At 36.5% G+C, this 23,566-nt stretch overlaps 1 protein-coding gene and 1 pseudogene across 7 annotated transcripts in view; one reads left to right on the plus strand and one right to left on the minus strand.

Moving 5' to 3' along the window:
- The window catches only part of Palld (palladin, cytoskeletal associated protein), a 403,828-nt gene that overhangs the window by 78,021 nt on the left and 302,241 nt on the right, over positions 1-23,566 (plus strand). The window lies entirely within an intron of this gene.
- LOC101700929 (lymphoid-specific helicase-like) lies at positions 4,910-10,810 on the minus strand (annotated as a pseudogene).

Here is a 23,566-nt window from a genome sequence, read left to right on the forward strand (position 1 = left end):
TACTCTTACAGTCGAATGACTTCCTGGGATCTGTGGCTCATTGTTGCTGTCCAGCAACAAAACAGAGGCACCCCATATCACCAGCCTTGGAAAAGATCAAAATTCAAAATGAAAACTACAGTTTCTACTGAACCACATTGCTTGAAAATGCCTTAACGTTAAAAAAAAAATCATAAGTTGAAATATCATAATTATATTGGAGATACCTGAATTGTGCATGTAAAGTTTTACATTACTTAGCAATGGGAGGGTGCATTCTGAGACCTGCATAATTGGGCGAATTTGTCATTTAGTGAACACTGCAGAGCATGCTAATATAACCTAAGACTGCAACAAAGTCACTACCAATCGAATCTTATTGGGCCACATCACATATGCAGTTCATCATGCGCACATGCACATGTATGTATCATGTTCTCTTTAACCACTTTCATCCATCAACAGACACTCATGTTGGTTCCAAACCTTCCCTATTATGAATTATGCTGCAATGAATGTGTGACTGTAGATATTTTTTCAGGATCCTGATTCCATTTCTCTCAGGATCCTGGGGGCTAGGGGGATGGGATATACAGCTATAAGTGGAATTACTAGATCATATAGTAGTTCAATTTTAATTTTTTAAGGAACCTCCATACCATTTTCCCTAACATCTGTATGAATTTACATGCCAGCCAAAGTGGACAGGGGTCCTTTTTCCCCACCCTCACCAACATTTATCCTTTGTCTTTTGGGTATTCTAACAGGTGACAGGCTATATTTTGGCATTGTTTTGATTTGCATTTTTCTGATGATTAGTGATCTTGAGCACTTCTCATACACGATTTGGCCATTTGTCTTCTTTGCAGAAATAACTATTCAAGTATTTTGCTGGGTTTTTAATTGAGTAAGTAGTTTGGGTTGTTTTTTGTTTGTTTGCTATTGAGGGGTTTTTTTGCATTCTCTATACATTACAGATATTAACTTCTTATCAAATGTATGGTTTGCAAATATTTTCTCCCATTCCGTAGGTTCTCCCTTTACTCTATGGATGGCTACTTTTGCTGTGCAGAAGCTTTTTTAGTTTAATGCCATCCCATTTGTCTATTTTTTTTCAGTTTGAAAATAATTTATTATGTAAGTAAAACATGGAACATTTGTTTCAATATGATGGAATGAGAACATATGCTTCTCACAGCCCCTTGACAAAAATCTGGAAACTGACAGTATAAAGATGAAAGAGGTATTAAACATGCAAGACAAGGTAACAGAAGAGATGACAACAAAAGATTTTAGAAATTGAAAAATAAATGCATGAATATTTCAACAGACTAGGGAACTAGAATCCTAGTTCTGGATACAGGTTGTCTTGAAAGAACTCCAGTACAGCTAGTTGAAAGAAGCAGTTAGGGGCCAGGGATTTAACTCAGTGGTTCTGCCACCTGCCTCACAAGCACAAGGACCCGAGTTCAATCCCCAGTACCAAAAAAAAAAAAAGAAGCAGTTAAACCCCAAGGTCTACCACATTGTACAGTGATTACTACACTCTTACACTGAAAAAAAAATTGAAGGGCTCACTCCCTGCAAAAGGTGAATAGGAGGGGTTAGGGCTCTGGAATTGGGGAATTCAGATATAAAGCTGAGGTAACAGGTTGCAGGACCTTACTGGAAACTGATTGGGGAAGCCGAGATATGAACAGTAAGATCTCCAAAACCCCTTCCCTCTTCTTTGACCAAAAAGAAAACTGGCAAAGTATATACACACAGGACACGAGACTGAAGGATTTCTCTCACAAAAAGGTCTACTACACATGCTGATAATTGAGGGGTTCTCAAATACATGGCCTTGTCAATACACTGCAATAAAATCTACATGCATAGAGTTTAGCTTTTTAGTTGTTCTCAACTCTGAAGAACAGTCAATGACCCTAAAGCATTTGAAGAAACATACAAAATAAAAGGAACTAACAGAAGAATCACTTGAAGGAAATATACCAAGCAAAGAAACCACCACCCCCCACCCCAAAGAAAAGAAGAAAAGAAAAGAAAGAGGAAAAAGCCAGGTTGTGGTGTCACACAAGAGGCTGAGGCAAGTTCAAGGCCAGACTGGGCTACATAGTGAGTTCAAGGCCAGCCACCACTACATAGCAAAACCCTGTTTAAAAAATAAAGATAAACAAACAAAAACAGACAATACAGTAACTTAAAATTCTGAGAAAATGATTCCTAATTAAAATCCCAAACCAAAACTATTACAGTAGATGTACAATAGAAACACAGTCATATACACAAAGTCTCAAATATTTCATTTCTTTGGAATCTTTTTCTCAGAAAGTCACTGAACAAGAAAATTCTATCAAAATGAGAGAGTAAACCAAGGAAAAGGTAAGAGATCCAGTTTAAAAATGGTTCCAAAATAAGAAACAACTAACAGAAATACTCAAGTGGAGGATAAAGTGAGATTCTAGATGGAATCTGTTCTACAGTCCAGACTAAATAATGCTCTAGGGGACAGGGTGGGGATGAGATGGAATGTAGTTTTGGAGAACTTACCAATGAAATATCTGATGTATTTGCACATACAGAGGTATTCAAACTTCCGGAGTTATTGATAAGCACAAAGAGAACTATTAACAGTCGAGGGGAAAGCTTTCCAAGATTGAAAATATGAAAAAGGAAAAAAATGTCCAGTATGGTGATGCATGCTTCTAACTCCAGCACTCTGGGAGACTGAGGCAAGTTTAAGCCCAGCCTGGGCAATTCAGTGACCACACCTCAAAATTTTAAAAGGTCCTGGGTTCAGTATTCAGAGCTACCACCACCACCAAAAAAAAAAAATGAAAATACAATCAGAGCATATCCCATATCTTATTTGGAGTGTGTTTATAAGGTCAAAATGACAATAACTATTGATCCAATCAAAATTATTATACACCTGCATAAAAGATACAGAAACATTAATACACATTAAAGTAGTGAGACATGGCAGAATTCTGGACATATTTAAAAAGTATACATACACTCCGATATGAGTATGAAGAAAAAGAAGAGTAAACCATGACTCCAAAATTCTTGGTATAAACGACTGAGAAAATAAAGAGTTAGCATTTACTGGAATAAGAAAAATACAAAAGGAGCAAATTTGGGCTACAGAAAATAATAAATTCAGATTGGGGTTGTCTTGAATTATGAAGTAAAAATCATCAAGTAAGTAGCATCCCCTGCTTGGGGCATTCTAATGTTTAGAGGTCAAGATGTGCAAGTAACAGCAAAAAAAACTGAGAATTAGAGCAAGAGGAAGGAAATACAAGAGAATGTATTTACTAAAAGCTCACTAAAATTCTTTTGTGGAGAGTCAGTAACAATATGAAATGTTGACAGGTCAGGTAATATGATTTCAGAGGTAGCGAGAGACCTTAAAAACAACAATTCTACTGGAATGATAGGAACAAAAATCCAACTGGAATGAGTTCAGGAGAAAAAAATGCAAGAAGGCAAATTAAAAGCAATGAATATAGACAATGGTTTCAAGTAATCTTGCAAGAAAAAAAGGATTTTCAGTGGGCTTTGACGAGGACAAAAAATATTGGAAGAAACGAAAGATAAACAGGAACAGATAGTTAAGTAGGATTACAGATATAGTGATGACAACTTTTTAAAGATTTTTCTGGTTGTTCCTATTTTCTCAGTGAAACAGGGAGCAAGGTGAGACGTATCAGAGATATAAGGACAGAGAGGAAGCTATGACAAGTCATTCAGAACAATGTAAGAAAACAAGACTGAAAAGTTTAACTACTAAGCGACTCACTGATGCCATGACTGAGTTTTGGGCAATCCTAATCAGCATGCTTATGTGACTGCTGAACAGTCTGACTTAATAAAACAAAATGAAAAACCTGTTCCATGTCTTGTTCTTTTCTTTAATTGTTCTCTCAAAATAGTTTTTCTTTTGAGCCTTAGTTCCACTGTCCTAAAACACTATCATCTGATCTGCTTATGAATATAAAAAATAACATTTCCCATTAACCTATTTAGAAATCTATGGTTCAGTGATCATTTCCCCCTTCCCAGAATATACTCTAGATCTCTCTTCTTGGTGGACTAATGTCCTTTTATGCAGGGCCTAAACTGTTCCCCTTTTGGCTTTATGTTCCTTGATTACAGGTTTTGGGTTATTCCTAGGTCTTGTTTTCTTCTGCCTCACTGTATTTAACCTCCTCGCATAATAATTTCCAGGGTTTCTCCTTTTTTGTTATATTCTTATACTGCATATTACTACCACAGTCTTGGTCTGTCAAGATCCTGCAGCTTCTTCCACAGCCTTCTCTGTGTAACTCAATGAATCTTTTGTATGACATATGCTTGTAGTACTAGTAAATGAAACCAAGTTGGCACAGTCACATGGAATCCCAATACCAGTCAAGTCTCTTGCAGTTATTTCATCTGAACTATTATTTCCCTCACAAAATACTTTCATGAGGTGAGCTTATAATGAAACTTTATTGGAGAACTCTCTTAAAGACTCTAATGTCAAACAATTTCTTATTTCAACAATAGAAAGCATAACTCCAATAAGCCCCCCTAGAAAGCCTACTCCATAACTGAAGTATCAAACCCCTTTGAATTCTACTGCTAAAAGAAAGGGGGTAAAAAGCATTTACTACAAGAGGATTGTATAAATCTGGCAATGCTTAAGACCATACCCAAGAGTACTACCTAGCCTCAAAATTTAACTGAAAATTTAAACTTAAGGTAAACTTTGTTCTTAATAAGACTCAGAAAATTATAATCTATTAAGTATACAAGGGTACTACTTACATTATGTAAACTGATTTACTTTAAAAAGTCAAGTGAACAATCTGGATTTTAAAACCAATATAAGTAAATCACCAGATGTAAACAGTAACTTAAGCTATCCTTCAGCTCCAATTTAAAACAAACATTCAGGATTGGAATCTTCAGAATTTTCCAGTATCTTGAATATCCCCATCTTCTCCTTAATTGGTCCTGAGGCTTTCATTTGATCAATAAGATCACTTCAATCTAACAATAACTCTATATCTTTATCACTGATGATTTTCTCCCTTGATCCCTCTATTTCTCTTTCATAATCTCTAGATTTTAGTAATTCCATTAATTCTTTAGTATCTAAGAAATTCTTAGATTGATCTAATACAGATTGACCACCTTTGAAATTATTTTTGTGGATGATCAACTTTTTCAGTTTTCTTTTAGCAGCTGCTCTTTCCATAATTTTCTGATCAATGATATTTGCTGTAACAAGCTGATAAACAATTGGCTTTGTCTAACCAATTCTATGGCTTCTATCAAAGGCTTGAAGATCAGACTGAGGATTCCAATCACTATCATAAATAATCACTGTATCTGCTGCAGTCAAATTAATATGCAGGCCACCAGCTCATGTACTCACTAAGAAGATAAAAACATCTGGATCTGTGTTGAAGTCATGCATATTTTTTTCTCTCTCTGAATAAGACGTGGACCCATCAAGCCTACTAAAGTTGAAATTTCTAAGATGGCAATAATCCATCAAAATGTCCAACATCCATGTCATTTGTGAAAAAAGCAACACCTTGTGACCTCTGTTTTTTAGGTCTGGCAGCATTCGATCCAAAATTAAAAATTTTCCAGAATTTGTAAACAATTATTCATCAATTTTAAACTCTTCTGTAACAGGGTCTATAGGGTATTCAATCAGCTCAATCAGATATGCATGATTACAGCACTTACTTAGTAGCGTCATGACCTTCTGTAGCTTCAAATCTATTTCAGATTCCATAGGGATATTCGCTTTCACTACAGGCCTTTCTCTGTCTACTTCTGGCTGTATTTGACTGATCAATTTTTCCAACTCATTAGGAACATCATCTATTTTGCTGTAATTTATTGATTTTCTAGTTCAGCATTTTGATCAAAAGTCCATTAGGATGTCCACTAGCTCAACTGTTTCCTTCTCACTCAATCCAAACATGTTGGCAATTGTACGATTCACAGTGGCTGTATAGAAAACCTCCTGTTTCTTTGAAAGTGGTGCATAAACAACTGCTTCTCATTTAGAAGGAACTTCAAGAGCAATGTCAGATTTTAGTCTTCTCAGTAAGAAAGGTGTTAGAATCTGGTGCAGCATATGTAATACATTCTGTTCTCTTTAGCTATACCTTCAGCAGTTTCGGAAAGACTAATAATGTCAAACCAAGATTCAACGCTTTTCAAGTCATCAAATACATCTGGCAACAAAAAGTTTAGCAATGTCCAAAGTTCTGATAAATTGTTTTGCAAAGGAGTACCAGTCAAAAGAAGTTTGTTATCAGCATCAAACAGCTTTAACTCCGATTAGATGGCACTTCATATTCTTTTTTTTTCCCCCATTAAGTTTATTGGTAAATTTTAGGTATAAAATACAGTTACATTCATCTTTGGGATCTTGTACCTTTACATGAGTATCTTGGTTCTTATTTTTTTCCCCTTCCCTTGCCCTCCCTACACCCCCTCCATCCTTCCCTGTTTGCAAAGATTTTGTTTCCATTATTTTCCTTTTCTCATATTTTTTCTTTTCCTTTCTTTCCCTTCCCCTACCCCTCCCACTTCCCCTACTCATTTAGACCTTTACTTCCTATTACACAATATTAATTATACATTTTTTAAATTACAATATCAAGATCTAGGAGACATTACCACAGATTTTACAGAATTTAAAAAGATATAGAAACCATATTACAAAAATCTTTTTTGAAATAAATTTGACAACTTCTAAGAAGTACCTTGGAAGACAAATTAATGAAACTACCTCTGGAGGAAATATAAAAGTTGAATAGCACCTATTAAAGAAAGTATATTCATAGCTTGAAAACCTACCTATATGATAAAAACAGGCTCATATACATTTTAACTGATAAATTATATCAAACATTTAAAGCAGAAGAAAGAAGGAACACTTCCCCCCTCATTTTAGGAAATCAACATTGTGCTAATACTAAAACTGGATGAAGATAATAGAAGAAAAAAGTATGAACATAGATAGAAATTTGTTTAACAAAACAAACTATTAGAAGTCAGATCTGCCAGTATGTAGAGAGTGGTTTTATTATAGGGATGGCAGTGTTGGTTCAGCATTGGAAGATCCATCCCCAAAAGTCATCGTTTTAACAGAGGAAAGGAGAAAGCCATGTGATCCGGTCAGTAGTTGGAGAAAAAGTATTAGACTAAATTCTACAGCTGTTCATGGTAAAAGCTATCAGGAGACTAGAAGTAGAACAGAACCTTCTCAACAGATCAAAGGCATGTACTTCATACTTCCAGCAAAAATGAAGAAATATGAAAAAATATGAATGAAGAAGATACAATGCTTTCTCCCTAAGGTGGGGAACAAGGGCAGATATGCCTACTCTTCGTCTCTCCATTAAAGTTTGAAACATAGGCCTAAACCAAAATACTCTGGCAATAAAATGACATAATTAGGATAGGATTGGCAAGGTAGAAGTAAAATCTTTATATGTAGATGAAATGATCATCTACAGAGAAAATACTAAGAAATCTCTAGGAGCCCCTAGAACTTGTATTTGAATTTAGCAGGATTAGAAAACACAAGGTATATATAAAAATTCAGATCCATGTATACTTGTCATAAATTAATTGAATATTGAAATTTAAAAGTTATGTGGGGATACAAAGGACCTAGAAAAGTAAAAAGAAAAAGAAAAAAATCAGTGTTGGAAGACATTTAGTACCTAATTTTAAGACTTCCTCTAAAGCTACAGTAATCAAAGCAGTGTTGGTGTAAGGAAAGACATACAGATCATTGGAATAAAACAGAGTATCTAGAAATAGAACCACACATATATGGTCCACTGAGTTTTGAAAGATTATTTAACATTAACATTTTATAGAATATAAACTCAATTCAAGAGCAGAAGAAAAGATAGTGTTTTCAGCAAATGGCACTAGAACAACCTGGTATCCGTATATAAAAAATTGACCTCAACCCTTTATTTCCATACATAAAATAACTGGAAAGGATCTATGAACCTAAATATGAAAGACTAAAACTATAAAACTTTAAAAAGAAATTATAAGAGAAAATGTTTATGAATTTAGGGTAGGCAAGAACTTCCTAGGATACAAAAAACATGATGTATAAAAGAAAAAAATTGATAAATGAGGTTCCATCAAAATTCAGAACTTTAAATGACATCGTTAAAATGAAAAGTAGTACTTAAACAGACCATATTTACAATGCATATAACCTATGACCAGAATATATAAGAACTCTTACAGCTCATTAATAGACAACCCAATTAAAAAGTAGACAGAAGATGATGAATACCCTTTTTGTTTGTTTGTTTGTTTTGGTACCAGGGATCAAACATGGGTCCTTGCGCTTGCGTAGCAGGCGGGGAAACCACTGGGCTAAATCCCCAGCCCGAGATGATGAATACCAATACAGCACAAGGAAAGGTGTGCAACACTAGAATCAGAAAAATACTAATCAATACAATAACAAGATTGAATTATACACTCATTAGGGGGATGAAGTTAGAAGTTGTAAAAGCCTTGTCCTGACTTTTTCTTCTTGTTGAATTCTCCCCCTTTGCGTTTAATTTGTCACACCCAACAAATTCATTCTGCTGGGCTTCCAGGGGTTGTGATCCTCATTGTCTGTTCCTAGGATATTGTCTAAAATTTTTAGGAGTGCTGGTTTGGTATTCTTGAAGTTCCTAAGGTGCTCTTTGTCATGAAAGTATCTTATTTCTCCATCAATTTTGAAAGATAGCTTTCCAGGGTACATCATTCTGGGTTGGAAGCTGTTTTCCTTTAGGGCTTGAAATGCATCACTCCAAGCTCTTCTTGCCTTGAGGGTTTGGAATGAGAAGTCTGCTGTGATTCTGATGGGCTTTCCTTTGTATGTGATTTGTTTCTTTTCTCTCACTACTTGTAGAATTTTGTTCTTCTGTTGGGTTTCTGGAATATAAAACTATTATATGACTATGTGTAGATTTTTTTTGATCAAGGCTATTTGGAGTCCTATATGCCTCACTTATCTGTATGTCAAGTTCTTTTCCCCTGCTTGGGAAGTTTTCTGCCATCACTTCTGTGAAGAGTTTTTTTTTTATGTTGTCTGCACTCTCTCCTCTTTCTTCTTTGACTCCAATCAGTCTTCTGTTGTTCTTCTTTGCATCGTCTAGCAGCTGCTGGATTGCTTTCTCATGGTCCCTTACAATTTTAAAGCAATTTTTCTTTTCCTGGTCACTAATTGAAATCTTATCTTCTATATCTGAAATTCTGTCCTCACATTGGCTCATTCTGCTGCATAAACTTTCAATGGATTTTTTAATCTCTTGGAAATCTGTTTGCATCTCTTTTATGGATTCCATTTGTTTCCTATGTTGGGATTCCATCATGTTCCTCAGCTCCTCTATTTTTTTATCTGTGTCCTCTCTAGATTTATTAATTCTGTCTTGCACTATGGGAACAATCTCTACTGTTATCTGAGAAATTATTTCTGATTTCATTTTTTTCCAGATCCTCTTTTGTTGCCAGTTCAGGGAGTCCAGGTGGTTATCAGCTTGTTCCATCTCATTTCCCTTTGAGGTTGCTGTAGGTGATCTGGAAGTCTATTTTTGAGGCCTGTTTATGTGTTTTCTCTTTTCCACAGGATGGGGGTTGCTACTGGTGCCCACACCACTCACCTCCTCTGCCCTGGGAGTGGTGGAATGGCAGCTGGGGTGGCACTTCTTATTCTTAATCCTGTGTCCTTCATCTACAATTAAGTACTTCCAAAAGCAATGCTGTAATGCATTTCGGTCTCTCATGGCTATTTCAAATGATGTGATCACCACAGGATGAATCTGCAGTGTCCTAGTCTGTTTGTGAATGCTCTTTACCAATTTTTGATGTTTCTGCTGGCTTCGATGGTATAACATAATAGGAATATCTGGTGTAAATCTTCTGAACTCAGCAATCTAGTTGGGAAGTGTAGACAAAGGGCCACAGACAAGAAAAGGTCCAGGTACTCCTCTCTGAATCATCAATGCAATTGTAGCAATGCACTGAACAGTCTTGCCTAACCCCATTTCATCTGCTAAAATGCCATTAATTCCATTTTCCCAGAGTGTCCTCAGCCATTCCATGCCTTCTACTTGGTACCACCACATCACTCCTCCTGTGAAAAGCTTTGGTTGTTTAAAGGGTACTGGCTGTCCACTACATTTTGTAACTGGGTCAAAAAAGAACTTAGTATTCTGCCTAACAGTTTGACCCAATCTATCTTTAATTATAGCATTTGAGTCTTTATTTTTCTGAAGATCTTCTACACGGATATTAGTAGAGGAGGAACTTTCATCCTCATTCTCCTTTTTAGTTTTTTTAGCCACAGATAAAATTTCCTCTTTTGACATGACCTCTGAAATATTGTATGATTCATCTCTTCCTCTTTTCTTTTTCATGACTAGATTCTCTTCACTTGCATCAACTGAAGTTTTACCCTTTGCAACTTTTAGAGATTCCCTTTTTCTCTCCAATCTCTCATTTTTCTTCTGTTCCTCTAATTGCTGCTGCTCCATTTTAGCCAATAAAAATTTGGAGTAGATATTGCTCTTTTCAAGCAAATGTTGAAGTCTTCGATACCAAATTTTTGTGGATTCTTGGCCCCAAGATGGGCGAGCCTTTTCTAGCATCTTCTGCTCTCTTTCAAGTCCGGCAGCCTCAAGCTGTTCTTCCTCTAGCATGGCTGGGGTAATCATGGCAGTCTCCAGCTGTCCAACCATTTCTGCAGCTAGGGACCGCCGCTGCTTGTGGGCCTCTCCATGGGCATGGCTGCATGCTCACCAGGAACCTGGTTGACTCCTCTTGGAATCTGCAAGGCCGCATGATAATTACCTACACAGAGACTGGCAGCCTGCTTTCTCCCATTTGTCTCTTTTTGCTTTTGTTATCTGTGCTTCTGAATTCATATCATCGCCTAGACCAATGACAAGTGTTTTTCCCATCTTCCTTCCAGTGGTCTTATAGTTTCAGGTCTTTTGCTAAAGTTTTAATCTATTTTGAGTTGATTCTTTGTATACTGTGTGATATCAGGGTTCATTTGCATTATGCATATGGATATCCAGTTTTCCTAGCAGCATATACTAAAAAGCCTATCCTTTCCCTGTTGGCGCTCTTTTCAAAGATCAATTGGCAATGTATATGTGGGTTTATTTCTGGGCTATTTTATTTCATTGGTCTATGTATTTCCTTCTATGGCTGTATCATACTGTTTTAATTATAGCAGCTTTGTAATATATTTTGAAATCAAATAGTGTGATGCCTCTGACTTTGTTCTTCTTGCTTAAAATTAGTTATGGTTTGTATCTAGACATCCCCACTAAGGTTCATGCCTTTGTAAGTTGGGCTTTGGGGAGGTGATTGGATCATGGAGGCACGATACTCATCTAGGAGTTAGTCCATTCATGAGTTTATAGCTAAATTGGAAAGTACAGCCTGGTTGGAGGTGGTGGTCACTGGGTCCTGGCCTAGAAGGGTACATCTCCCTCCTTCCTCCCTTATTATCTCTCTCTCTCTCTCTCTCTCTCTCTCTCTCTGTCCTTCCTGCCCACCATGCAAAATTTTCCTCTATCCTGCCCTTCTGCTATGTTGCCCTCCCTTGGCACCAGCCAATTATAGGCTGGAACCTCTACAAAATCTGAACAAAAATAAACCTTTCCTCCTTTAAATTGTGGATGTCACGTATTGTTTCTCAGCAACAAGAAAAATAACTAAGACAATAATTGTTTTAGTTATTCAGAGTCTTTTGTGGTTCTATATGAATCTTAGGATTTTTTATTTATATAAAAATACCATTGGGATTTTGACAGATTATTTTGAATCCATAGATATCTTTAAATAGTATAGATACTTTAACAATATTGTTTCTTCAAATTCTTTTATTTGTGTTTTCTTCAATATCTTTCATCAATGTTTTACAGTTCCCAGTATACACATCTTTCACCTTCTCAGTTAAATTTATTTCTAAGTATTGTATTCATTTTACGCTATTTCAAATGGGATTGTTTCACTAATCTTTTGGAGGATAAGTTCATTGTTAGTGTTTAGAAAAACAAATGACTTTTGTAGGTTGATTTGGTATCTTGCAACTTTATAGAAATTATTTATCCCAATACTTTCCTTGTAGAATCTTTGGAGTTTATATGTAATTTTATGTCACTTGAAAACAGACAATGTTACTTCTTTCTTTCTGCCTTTGATGCCTTTTATTTCTTTTGTTGCCTAATTCCTCTGGCTAAGACTTTCAATTGTATGTTGAATACAAGTGGCAAAAGTGCACACCCAAGTCTTTCTCTTGGTCTTAGAGGAAAAGCTTTCAGCTTCTCATTGTATGTTAGTTGGAGGCTTCTCATACCCATATGATACAGTCCTTCTCTACCTAATTTTTAAAGAGTTGTTATTATGAAAGGATCTTGAATTTTATCAAATGCTTTTTCTTCATCCGTTAAGAGGATCATATGGTTTTTATCCATCATTCTGTTAATGTAGTCCATCATGTTTATTGATTTTCCTGTGTCAAATAATTTTTGCATTGCAGGGATAAATCATGGTATATGACTCTCTTAGTGTGTTGCTGAATTTGGTTTGCTAATATTTTTGTTGAGGGAAAATGTGCCTTATGTGTTGTTGCTTCCAACCTAAGTCAGGGTCTGGTAAGTGAAAGACCTCCCACCCCTAAATGGATAGTCAGACTAACTGGTTCCAGTACTTTACCATTCACTGAAAGCAAATGACTAGAGTTGACATAATGAAAGAGTAAACAGTGTGTTTATTAGTACATGTTCTCATTTTTACCCTGATAAGACTTTAAGTCTCTTCTATATATTTCAGCTCTAATGTACATTTTAGATCATCTTTAGGAACAAGGGGAAAAAAATCAAATAGGATAAACACAAAATAAGTAAATACAGATACTTATTTCCTTGGGCTACATTAGGAAAAACCAGGATAAGAAGCAGTGAAATTGAAGGCATTATTTTTAGAATATTTCACTAAGTGTATTCTATGGACAAACACAGTGTGACTTCCTGCCTAGTTAAATAAAACAATGGGAAAATGAATAGATGATGCTTAAATTAAGAAATTATCTCCTGGGTCACTGTTTCTCAAACATTGATGTGCATATGAATCACCTCAGAAACTTGTCAAAAGCAGATTCTGATCAAGCAGTTCAGGGCTGGGGGCTGAGTTTCCGTTCTTGGGCGCTCTCAGAAAACACTGATGTGGATGTTTATAGACCACATTTTTAGTAAGGTCCCAGATTTCACAGACTACCATTTTTTGTGCTTAATTTCTTAGTCTACATTCATCTGGAAAGATCTGTAATCCACTGATCAGTTTGGCTGAGTTAGGTAAAGGAGAGTCAAGATTGAATTCACTTGAGGGAAATGCTTATTGTCCATATAAGGATATGTGACTAAGGAGTAAGATTTACACACATCAGTTGTTAGGATATCTATGATGTTATTTTTCCTTTCTACCAATGTACTTTTATTCCACTTCTGTTTATGCCCAGTGACTACTAGGTCTCATCTGTTTATCAAGCCTATTTTTCATGTTTCTTTTCCTTGAACCTCTTTTCTTCTATCCAACCATCCAAATACAAACAACCAGAGTGGTTTTGCATAATCTGAAGTTACAATATGTAGACATCATGTAAAATTTATCTATAGCACATGTAGCACTTTGAGACCCTCAAGTTTTCACCTCTTCAAGTGTAATTTAAAGTAAAAAATTAATAAATTCTGATTTTCACAAATTGTAGGCATCTCTCTGCTAAACCACTATATTGTCATAGAGCAGGTTAATTTGAAACACTGAATTACATAGAAAACATGCCAAATGACAAATGTGGTACCTTTACTGTGCCTGGCATTACACAAATACAATTTTGAAGAAACATTTTCATGAATCATCTTTCTTGGACCTTGACCAAAAATAATTATTTTGCATTTTATCACCTTTAAATTTAGATTTCAACTCAATCCTTCATTAGAATATGTGTTGACACTCAATTTGTGTGGTTTGCTTAATGAAAAGTGGGATGCATAAAATAAGTGTCACTTTTAAAGCATCTAAGGAATTGCATTCTGTCTTAATCACCAAGCATGTCAGAAACATTGTTTAAATGTCTTCTATTTCAATCTGTGGTTTGTTTCTGCCATCCAGAAATGAGTAAACTTCAGTTTCACCCAGCTGTGTTTCTGAACATGTACGCTCAAATGTGAACCATGTGTGATAGAAAATTCTCTGATGGCTGAAATTATGGATAGAGTTGAGGAGGCTTGCTTGATGGAAAGTTGTTATATGATGTATATTTTCCTTCACTCATTTAATAAACATTTATTCTGGGTTAGATTCTAAGGTTAGAGTGGTAAGCAAAATATTACTTCAGTAAAATATCCATGCACATCAGAAGGAAAGCACGTATTTATTTGGAATGTCTACTGGAGTACCTTCACCCATTGGCTATTTTATACTAATTCAATACAACTGCAAACAGTTTTTTATGACAAAATTTCAAATTAGCTAATATAACAGAAATTCCAGTTGACAAGAAAATAGATATGTCTGTTTTAGGAAATGTTTCTATTTGGTAATACATTCCCAGTGCATTGAGATGACTCTTAAATATGTAGTGACCACAGCACATATTCCCCATGATACATGATATTGCAGTTTTCCAAATGATTTCATAACTATTCTTTTGTTCTTGTGAGAGATGTGTGTGAGTGGAATATATGAGTGTCATATATATATACACACGCACACACACACACACACACTCATGTGTCTACCTGTGTGTATATGTATCAGTATAGGAGAGGAAAGAGAAATGAAAGATGATTAACCCATTTCAGAGATGGGAACATTAGAGGTGTGACTAGCAATGTAACTTCAGTTATACTGTGGTTTGTTTCTGCCAGCCAAAAAAATTGGGATGCTTTCTACCATCCCAGACAGGAGCTTTGAAACCTCACTTCCCTCCACTAACCTGACCCTCCAAGGCTTCTTTATGAAGTAGATGTGAGATCTGTTCCATGGCTCCCTTATCTCCTATGTCATTGCACATAAAATGACTCTTTGATGGAAAGGAAAGGGGAGGAAGACTGTGAATCCTGTCCCCAGGACAGGCACTCCTAGGCATTCCATTCCGAGAGCTCAAAGCCAGGCAAACGAGCAGCTTGTTCTCTGAGACACTAGCTGAGGGAGAAGTGAACACAATACCTGCTCAAAGGCTCACCAGCCTGGGAGGGATTCAAGTGGCCTCCCCACTACTCCTGTGAGCCAGAGTTTCAGGACAAAGAGTGAACAGGAGATCTTCTTAAAACTGTCAAGTGGCTTGTTTTCATGATTTTTCACATGGTAACATATTTTAAAACATTGATTCTGGGAGCCTTTTTAGATGGGTAGAACATCAGGAAAATAGCCTTGGTTAGTTAAACAAACTCCTCTCTCTGAAACCCAGTATGCAATGTTAACTGCTATAGATCTCCTTCATTAAAAGTATCAGTTAAGTGTTATAATTAGTTACTAATTAGTGTGTATTCTGATAGTTTTCTTTGAAATTGGAAAGATGTGTTCTTGAAAATTTTTGATTTAGCCAGTTTTGAGCACTTTAATATACAGTAGCTACTGTTTATCACATCATTTCTCCTGGTCCTCAAGAGATCTGAAAACAAATGGTTTTCCAGTATTCCCCAAACTCATGGCAACCACTAGAGACTGGAAATGTCCCTAGTTTATGTAGCAGCTCCCTTCTGAGGAACACAGAGAACATATAAAAAATATTAATTTCATATAAACATAGTTAATAAAAAATACATCATTAGACCTCAAAATTGAGCCTCAGCTTGTTATTCCTTCACTAAGAATTAATCATTGCATAGATGCTGACCCTCATTACCTTGGCTATAGTTGATAACTTAGGAAGTGTAGGAAGGAACACTAAAGATAAAGTCTCTACATTTACCTTGGACTAGTAAAACTGAGATTGTTGGAGATTTTTAAACTTACAAAGCTCAAATATAAAATGAATCAATTTCCAAGCATGGATTACACCCAGCACTGAGTTTGAATTATACAGTTTCTGGTTCTCAGTTGACCCAGTGCTCCCAATAGTACTTTATTTCTTCCTAGGTTCAAAGTATCATGTTTTAGAGTACAATTTTAGTCTAATTTAAACTCTTGGAATGTTTAAAACTTTCATATACCAAACCATTAGACTTCTCAATTTTCCATTAATTCTGTTCTGGAATTTTAAAATATATTCTCCTGGATTTCCTTAACAAAAATCAAATGTTTCCTCGGGACAAAGGAATACGGACAAGAATACCTTGTGGCATGGAAGCTAGTATAAAATGAAAATCTCGCATCTTGGAGGTGTCTGTATGGAGCATTGCTTCTCATTTACCCTCCCAGAAGACATCTGTTAATGTCTGCAGACATTTTGGTTGTATTACTAGCATCTAGTAAGCAAGGCCAGCAACACTGCCAGAACACTACAAAGCACTGCTGAGAGCACTCCTAGAACAAAAACCTCACCACCCCAAATGTCAGTCGTGCCAAGGTTGAGCAGGCTGTTGTGTCACTATAAACAACAATCTGCTATGCTTTTAGATGACAGTGGCTGGAAAGGTCTTCAAGAGTCTACGGATTGACAGGTATTGTGCTGCACTCCTATAATTTCAGCACTCCGGAGGCTGAAGAAAGAGGATTGTCAAGAGTTCAAGGCCAACCTGGGCAACGTAGTGAATTCAAGGCCAGCCTGAACTACAGAGTGAGATCCTGTCTCAACAACGCAAAGCAAAACATAAAAAACAGTGTAGGCAGGGCCGGGGATTTAGCTCAGTGGTTCTGCCTCCTGCCTTGCAAGCCCAAGGTCCCAAGATTGATCTACGGTACCAAAAAACAAAAACAAAACAAAACAAAAAAAATAGTGTAGGGATTTAAAAAATTGAGGGGTTATGATAGTATATCACTAAAGGGTAGAATTTGTACTTGGTTTCCTACAACCCAACAATACACTTTTGCCCTCGAAGGAAAGAAACTGCTTACATCATTCAGTAGCAGCCCTGCTTGGCTAAAGCAGCAGACAGCTCACCAGATTCCACTGGAAAGACTGCCCAGTTCAGGAGTGCTTCTGCCAGGGACTCTGAAGTCCAGCAAGGCTTTGGTGCTGGGGAAAATGGGCACGAAGTGGGTTATGGAGGACAGTGTTGCCAACATTCTCCAACTTTTCCACTTTTTCTCAAACTGCATTGCTTTGTACATGTTTAAGGTTAACATTTGCCAGCTGATTTCTTCTCCATTCCACCTCCCCCGGATGTGCCAGTTCTCCAACCACCCCTAAGGAAAAGTAAAAATTTCACTGCTTCCTCTTATTTCCCACCAGACAGGAATCTATGATCCTGATTTAGGAGAGTGCTCAATAGCCAAAGAATGGAGTCACTACTTGGCCTAACGGTACTCAGATGACTCATTAAAAGATTTTGGAGAGCACAGAAAGGATGCATGAGCAGAGGTTCAAGTGGGAAGGTAAGGACTGCAAGTGGGAGAGAAATGTGGGTAAGAGATAAGACGGTGAGGACTAGCATGAAAAGTTCATTTCCTGCTTCCTTTTCCAGGGCCAAAATCATTTAAGTAGAAACTTGGTTGAGTCATTCCTGAGGTGAATCTGATGCTAACCGCCTCTGTTGGATTTGGGTCCTTTCTATATGGTCTGGGAATGCTGTGGATTGTCTGTTCCTATCAGCAGTGATCTCAAAAGTTTGTGCAATTCTGAGTCACTGATTGTTTCTTTTTTTTTTTTTCCTCCCCTGATTCTATGCCCAGATTCCTACCAGGATCATTGAATAGCCCTCGGAGTTTAGATTGGTAAAATTCTCTAGAGCCAAATTCCTTGAGCTAGGAAAGGAACCAATTATCCAAAGGCAGGAAAAGACAGGAACATCTTACAGCCTCATGTTCTCCTCCACAATCCCAAATGAATTGTCTGCAACTTTTAAGGAGAAAAAGAAATAGTTTCATATAGTTCTTAAGCAGTCTTGAGTTATAATTCTTCTCAGGTTACTTCACAAAAATCAAAACTTCCTTAATGTAGAAAGAGAAAGATTTTTTTAATAGCCTTGTCCAATCTTTGTTAGAAACCCCTTCAAATAAAATCATTTTCCTTCAGCCTATTTTTTCTTTCAAGTATTCCTTTCTATGAAACACTAGATTTGCAACCTGAGATGAAATGAATTTCTTAGATAGTAGAACATTCGTCTGTTCCTTGACAGTGAGTTTTCATTTTTAGGTCAAAACTTGAAGCAAGAATTTTTGTAAAACACTACTAGGTAGTAGAACATTTCTAGAGTGAAACAAGCTATTGTCAAGTACAAACTTATTGGTTCTTCAGAGTTGGTTTCCTGAACAGGGAAAGTTTGTATTGCTTCTTAAGGGCTTTAATTTGCCATTGTTTGTCATTCATAATTGAAGTGCATTTTCATGCTTCTAGAAAATTTATCACTGGGATCAACAGATCTAATAGGAGGAGCTGCATTCCACTCTAGGCAGGGATCTTGTCAGCTTATCTCCGCAGGGCTGGACAGGTGTGCCTAAGCCCTGGTCTGGGTAGGAGACCTCCAAGGAAAGCCCAGGTGCTGCAGGAAGCTCCAGGATGAGATCAGAAATTGGCCCAAATCCCTCTGAGTCAGAATTCTGAGTCATCTTTTTTAAGGTGATTCCTTACCATTTCCTCCTGTGATTACCAGTGCCTGTGTTTACAGTCAAGGGTTCCATAGTCAGCCTTGAGACCTTTCCTGGGATAATTCAGTCCACAGTACCCACTCTCACTGAGTGGGGGAGGAAGGAGAGGGAAGGGAAGGGAACTTTTCATATTTGAAAGCTTAAGAAAAAGGAGAACAAGATGAAATTTCTATGCAGAACTGACCCTCTGAATTAAAGATAAGAAAGAGAAGTTAGGCAGTTATTAAGGATGAGAGGTATAATTGCTAACCTATACTGTAATCCAGATATTACCCAAGCCTCCTTTGCAACTGGCAGAATCAAGCCAGATGGGCCTAGTTTAAGGCTGAGAAAGCTTAAATTCTTGAAGTTTTCTGACAATTCCCAATTGTTCCTTTTTCTCGTGCTATCCTTTTTGTTGCCATTCAGCATACATATGTGCTGCCTCTGTTTGGTCCCATGTCAACCGGATTATATATCACAGGACTTTACCAGTTTTTAAAGAGTTCATTTGCACCAAATGCCCTATGGTAAAATTTGCCAAAACCTCCAGCAGTAGCACATTCCACTGTAAGTTATTTCCATGTCAGCTGATTCCCCAGTGAGTACCTAAGTTATCTTTGAACAGATGGTTCTCTTCCAAGACCAGTTAGGACCACCCTATTAAAATAGCATCAGAAATTCATAGTGTTGGCACTGGCTTTCTATACAATAATGAAGCAACACTAGCTCACTTCTACTTATGTTAACTGCTTAACAATCAAATATTTTGTGCTTTGTAAGCAGCAGGTCATATGGTTTAGAATTTTGTTATTCCAGTAAGAGTAGGAATGATTCCTGGTAACAGTCCTACAGCACAAGGAAGAAGATGGGCCAGAGAGAGTCTAGGCTCCCAGGAGATGACCATGGAACACAGTAGGGTCTCAGAAATAACTGACCTAATTTATAACATGAAAATCCTCTGGTCAAGTACAGAACTTCATGGAGTGAAAAGTGATTTGAAATAGGTGATGAAAAGCATCTTCTCTTTATTCAGAAAGTAACCCAGAAAGTATACACTTTCTATCATAATGTCTCAGGCTCTCTCAGCTGCTTGCCAGGAGAAATATTGCAACTGTCTCCCCCTACACAATGATGCCTTAGAGAGAGATTTCAGTCACACTGTGAGTCTGTCTAATGAAGTACAAAATGTGGTTTTGTAGTAATGTGTTGAGTTCAAATCTCAGTGATGCAGATGCTATCATTTAATTCTAAGTGGGTCCTTATCCTCTTGAGCCTGGATTTCTCAGTTTACGAAGAGGAAAGCATAATACCTTCTTGCAGTTTTAGTGTGAGAGTCAGACGTGTTGGTGTGTAGTTCAACTGGTACATAAGAGACACTCAATAAAAAGTAGCCCCCATTTTTATCACTACAGATTCTTTTTTTTTGTTGTTACTAGGAATCATTCTTTTTTTTGGTACCATCCAAGGCAGGCATGGTGCCACTGGCTAAATCCCCAGCCCACTATAGATTCTTTCTAATCACTACTACAAATGACCTTACATGAAAACCTCACCTTCATTCCTGAATATAATCTGAGAAATTCACTCCACTCAAACTTTATGTATGACTAATTATATTTCTATATAAAACTGGTATATCTTTTTAAACTATGCTTTGAGAACTTCCAAAATGTGGTTGATTTTTGGTATAAAATTAATGACCTGACATGTTATTAGAATTATTTCCTGAAAGAAGATCTTAGATATTTTATGCTAATTATTGAACATATTCTTAATTTAGTTCCAAGAAGTATTGAATGGTTCTTTTTTGTAAAAAGGAAATAAGAGATGAGACTTTAAAGTAAAAAAGATATCATCCTAAGATCACTTATTTATTTGAAAAATAATTTCCAAATTATAGAGGAATGGACTAAGCCATGGAAATGCTACTCTTAGTAATATTAAGGACTTTTATGGGCTTGAATATTTCATAAGGCAGAGATCCAATAATATCATAAGAAATGTATATGAGACTAAATTTATAGGGAAAAAGCAATGACATTGTCCTACAAATAAGGAAAACTTTGCTCAGAACCTAAACCTTGTGGAAGTGTTTTTTGGTTTTTTTTGAGACCTCAAAATGTTAAGTCATATTAACATGTTCCTTGGCTGCTGCGCAAGCACAAGGACCTGAGTTCGATCCCCGGTACCTAAGAAAAAACAAAACAAAACATGTTCCTTGTTATAAAATAAATATAAAATTTAATAAATTGATCTGTTTCTAAAATTCAAGATCTCTCCTGCATAGAGACACCAAATCACAGCAATAAACCAAACACTTTATTTGATTTTGCCATTTGTCATTAACTCTTCATCTAAGAGTTAATTCCTTATTCCTTATAGATTTCATATCACTTATTCCTTAGATTTCATATCACTCTTATTAAAGTAGTAATCTGCAATATTAAAAAAAAAGAAAAAGCTCATTTTACCCTGATCTGTTGAGAAGCCAAGTTATAAAGAATCGTGCTATTATATTGTACAGGACTCAACTTGAAGAGAAATCTAGGTCACTGTCCTGACAGATCTGTGCTATAACATTTTGAAGACACCTGCATGTTTAGAACCATGCCAAGCAATCACATGAATCAGGCTTTGCCTCTCAAATTTGCAGCTGAGTAAAATATGATATAATTGACTCTTTCCTTTAAAAACTATTCAATTATGCAAAAGTTGTTATAAGAAATTGAATGATATACAACACATAATAAAATGACTATGGTTCCCCCCCAAAGAAATCTTCTCTATAAATTTTATTTGTAGGCTCTGTTGAATTTTTTTAAATTATGGTGATACATTTTTTAATGTGTTTGGTTAATTTAATCTAATTATTTCATGACGCTTTCCCTCTCGGTTTTTCTAAATTCTCATCTCTGTTAGTAAGCTTTTCTTCAACACAATTAAAGGTTCTAGGATTCTTTCAAACATAGTGGGCAGTCCAGTTCCCCTCTCTGTCCTAACTAAAGGTAGTATGCTTTCTACTCAGTATATATCTGATCAGCAAAGAAAAGTACTTTGTAACAGAGAGATTACCAGTAACTGGGTAAAAGAGAAAAGATTCAAATAAAACAATTGATCATCAAAAACTTAGCTTTGAGCATCAGGTCATGCTTTCTTTCACATGAAACCTCAACCTTTTCCAATCAGGTCTCTGGGCAAATTATCCTCTTGTCCAGAAACTGAAGGAGGGGGAAGAAGATGAAGAGAAAAAGGAGGAGTAAGAGGAGGAAGATGAGGAGGAGCAGGAGGAGGGAGAGGAAGAAGAGGAGGAGCGAGAGGAAGAGGAGGAGGGAGAGGAAGAAGAGGAGGAGGAAGAAGATGAGAAGGCCAAAAGGCAGAAGGATGCCTCCCACAGGAAAATTGATCATCCATAGAAACTCTAAATGAAAATGTGCTTCTCCATTGAATAGAGTCTACAGAATCCCTGATTTTGACAAGACGTGTGTCAGTTTAACACATCAGTCAGTTATTTGGAAGCAGACTATGTTTTCCCTGAGAAACAATATCAGAAAGGAGTCACATCAAAAATTCCATTTAAATTGTTATGTTGGCACTCTATGTGCATCTGCATTTAAAATGAAATGCAAGAGGAAAATAATATTATGGAAATGATAATGTAAAATTCTGATGATTTTAGCTGTGATTTTTTTCATTAGTTTTTTCAGAAATACTGTCCTTGCAGAAAGACAAGGACAGTATTTTTGTAATTTGGAGGCTTGTAGTGTAAGGCCATCTGGGTGGTTTCAGAGCCAGAGCTGTTAATGGCTCCTTGGTTTTAGATGTATCATTATTGACTCTCTTATGTTCCTCAGTCATGATTAAGTAAACTCTTAAAATAACAAATTAAACTGGGAGAAACAGAATTTATAGGAAAGGGGCTTTTTGGTTTGGTTTGGTTTAGTTTAGTTTGGGTTTTGGTTTTTATATTTGCAGTACCAGTGATTGCGCTGAGCTACATCCCCATCCCTTTTTAAATTTGTTCTTATTTTGAGACAAGGTCTCACTAAATCACTGAGTTGCCTAGATTGGGTTTGAACTTTCAATCCTTTTGCCTCAACCTCTCAAAGTGCTAGGATTACAGGCATGTGCCACCATGCCCAGGCACAGGGTTATTCATGTTTTAAAAGAACTGGGAAAGCTTTGAAAACAGAGGAAAGGGAAGGAAATGATTAAGAAGAATATAAGTAGGAGTGAGAACAGCTTTGTCTAAGGAAAAATTTGTCTTTTGGTTAACTAGTAAAGGGTTGAATAAAGGGATCCCAGTGGATCCAGACAAAGAGCATGGCAAGCTAGAAAAACACTATACCAATTCCTATCCTAGTCCTCAGGTGATACCATCATTTCTGACTAGACAAGAGGAACCTGAGATGGTTTTTATGGAGTAGTCTTGGAAGAAAAGCTATGGGTGAGAGGAGACAGTGTCCTACAAAGTATTTACTAATCAGATGTCTGTAACATAGGAAATGAATCCCACCACCAGCCACAGCAGCTTGTATAGAACTTAATGAAACAAGTATAGTGGAAGGGGCATGACCAATTTGGGTTTGAATTTTAGTTCCGTTGTGTAATCTTAGTCAAATAATCTAATAGTCCTTAGCTGGGATATAGCAGATTTTATATACAACCACTGTCAACTAGGCATTATATTTCTTGCTGCTTTTAGGTTTCTGAAATGTAATAGTAAGTCTTTCAGAGTTTTTGTCTAGTGATATCCTTGTGGTGTCTGAGCCTGTACCAAATTAGTAGATAGTTTTAA

Source organism: Heterocephalus glaber, unplaced genomic scaffold (assembly GCF_053883595.1).
Source record: "Heterocephalus glaber isolate CG9 unplaced genomic scaffold, H.glaber_assembly_v1.0 deba00001461, whole genome shotgun sequence".
Taxonomy (NCBI): domain Eukaryota; kingdom Metazoa; phylum Chordata; class Mammalia; order Rodentia; family Bathyergidae; genus Heterocephalus; species Heterocephalus glaber.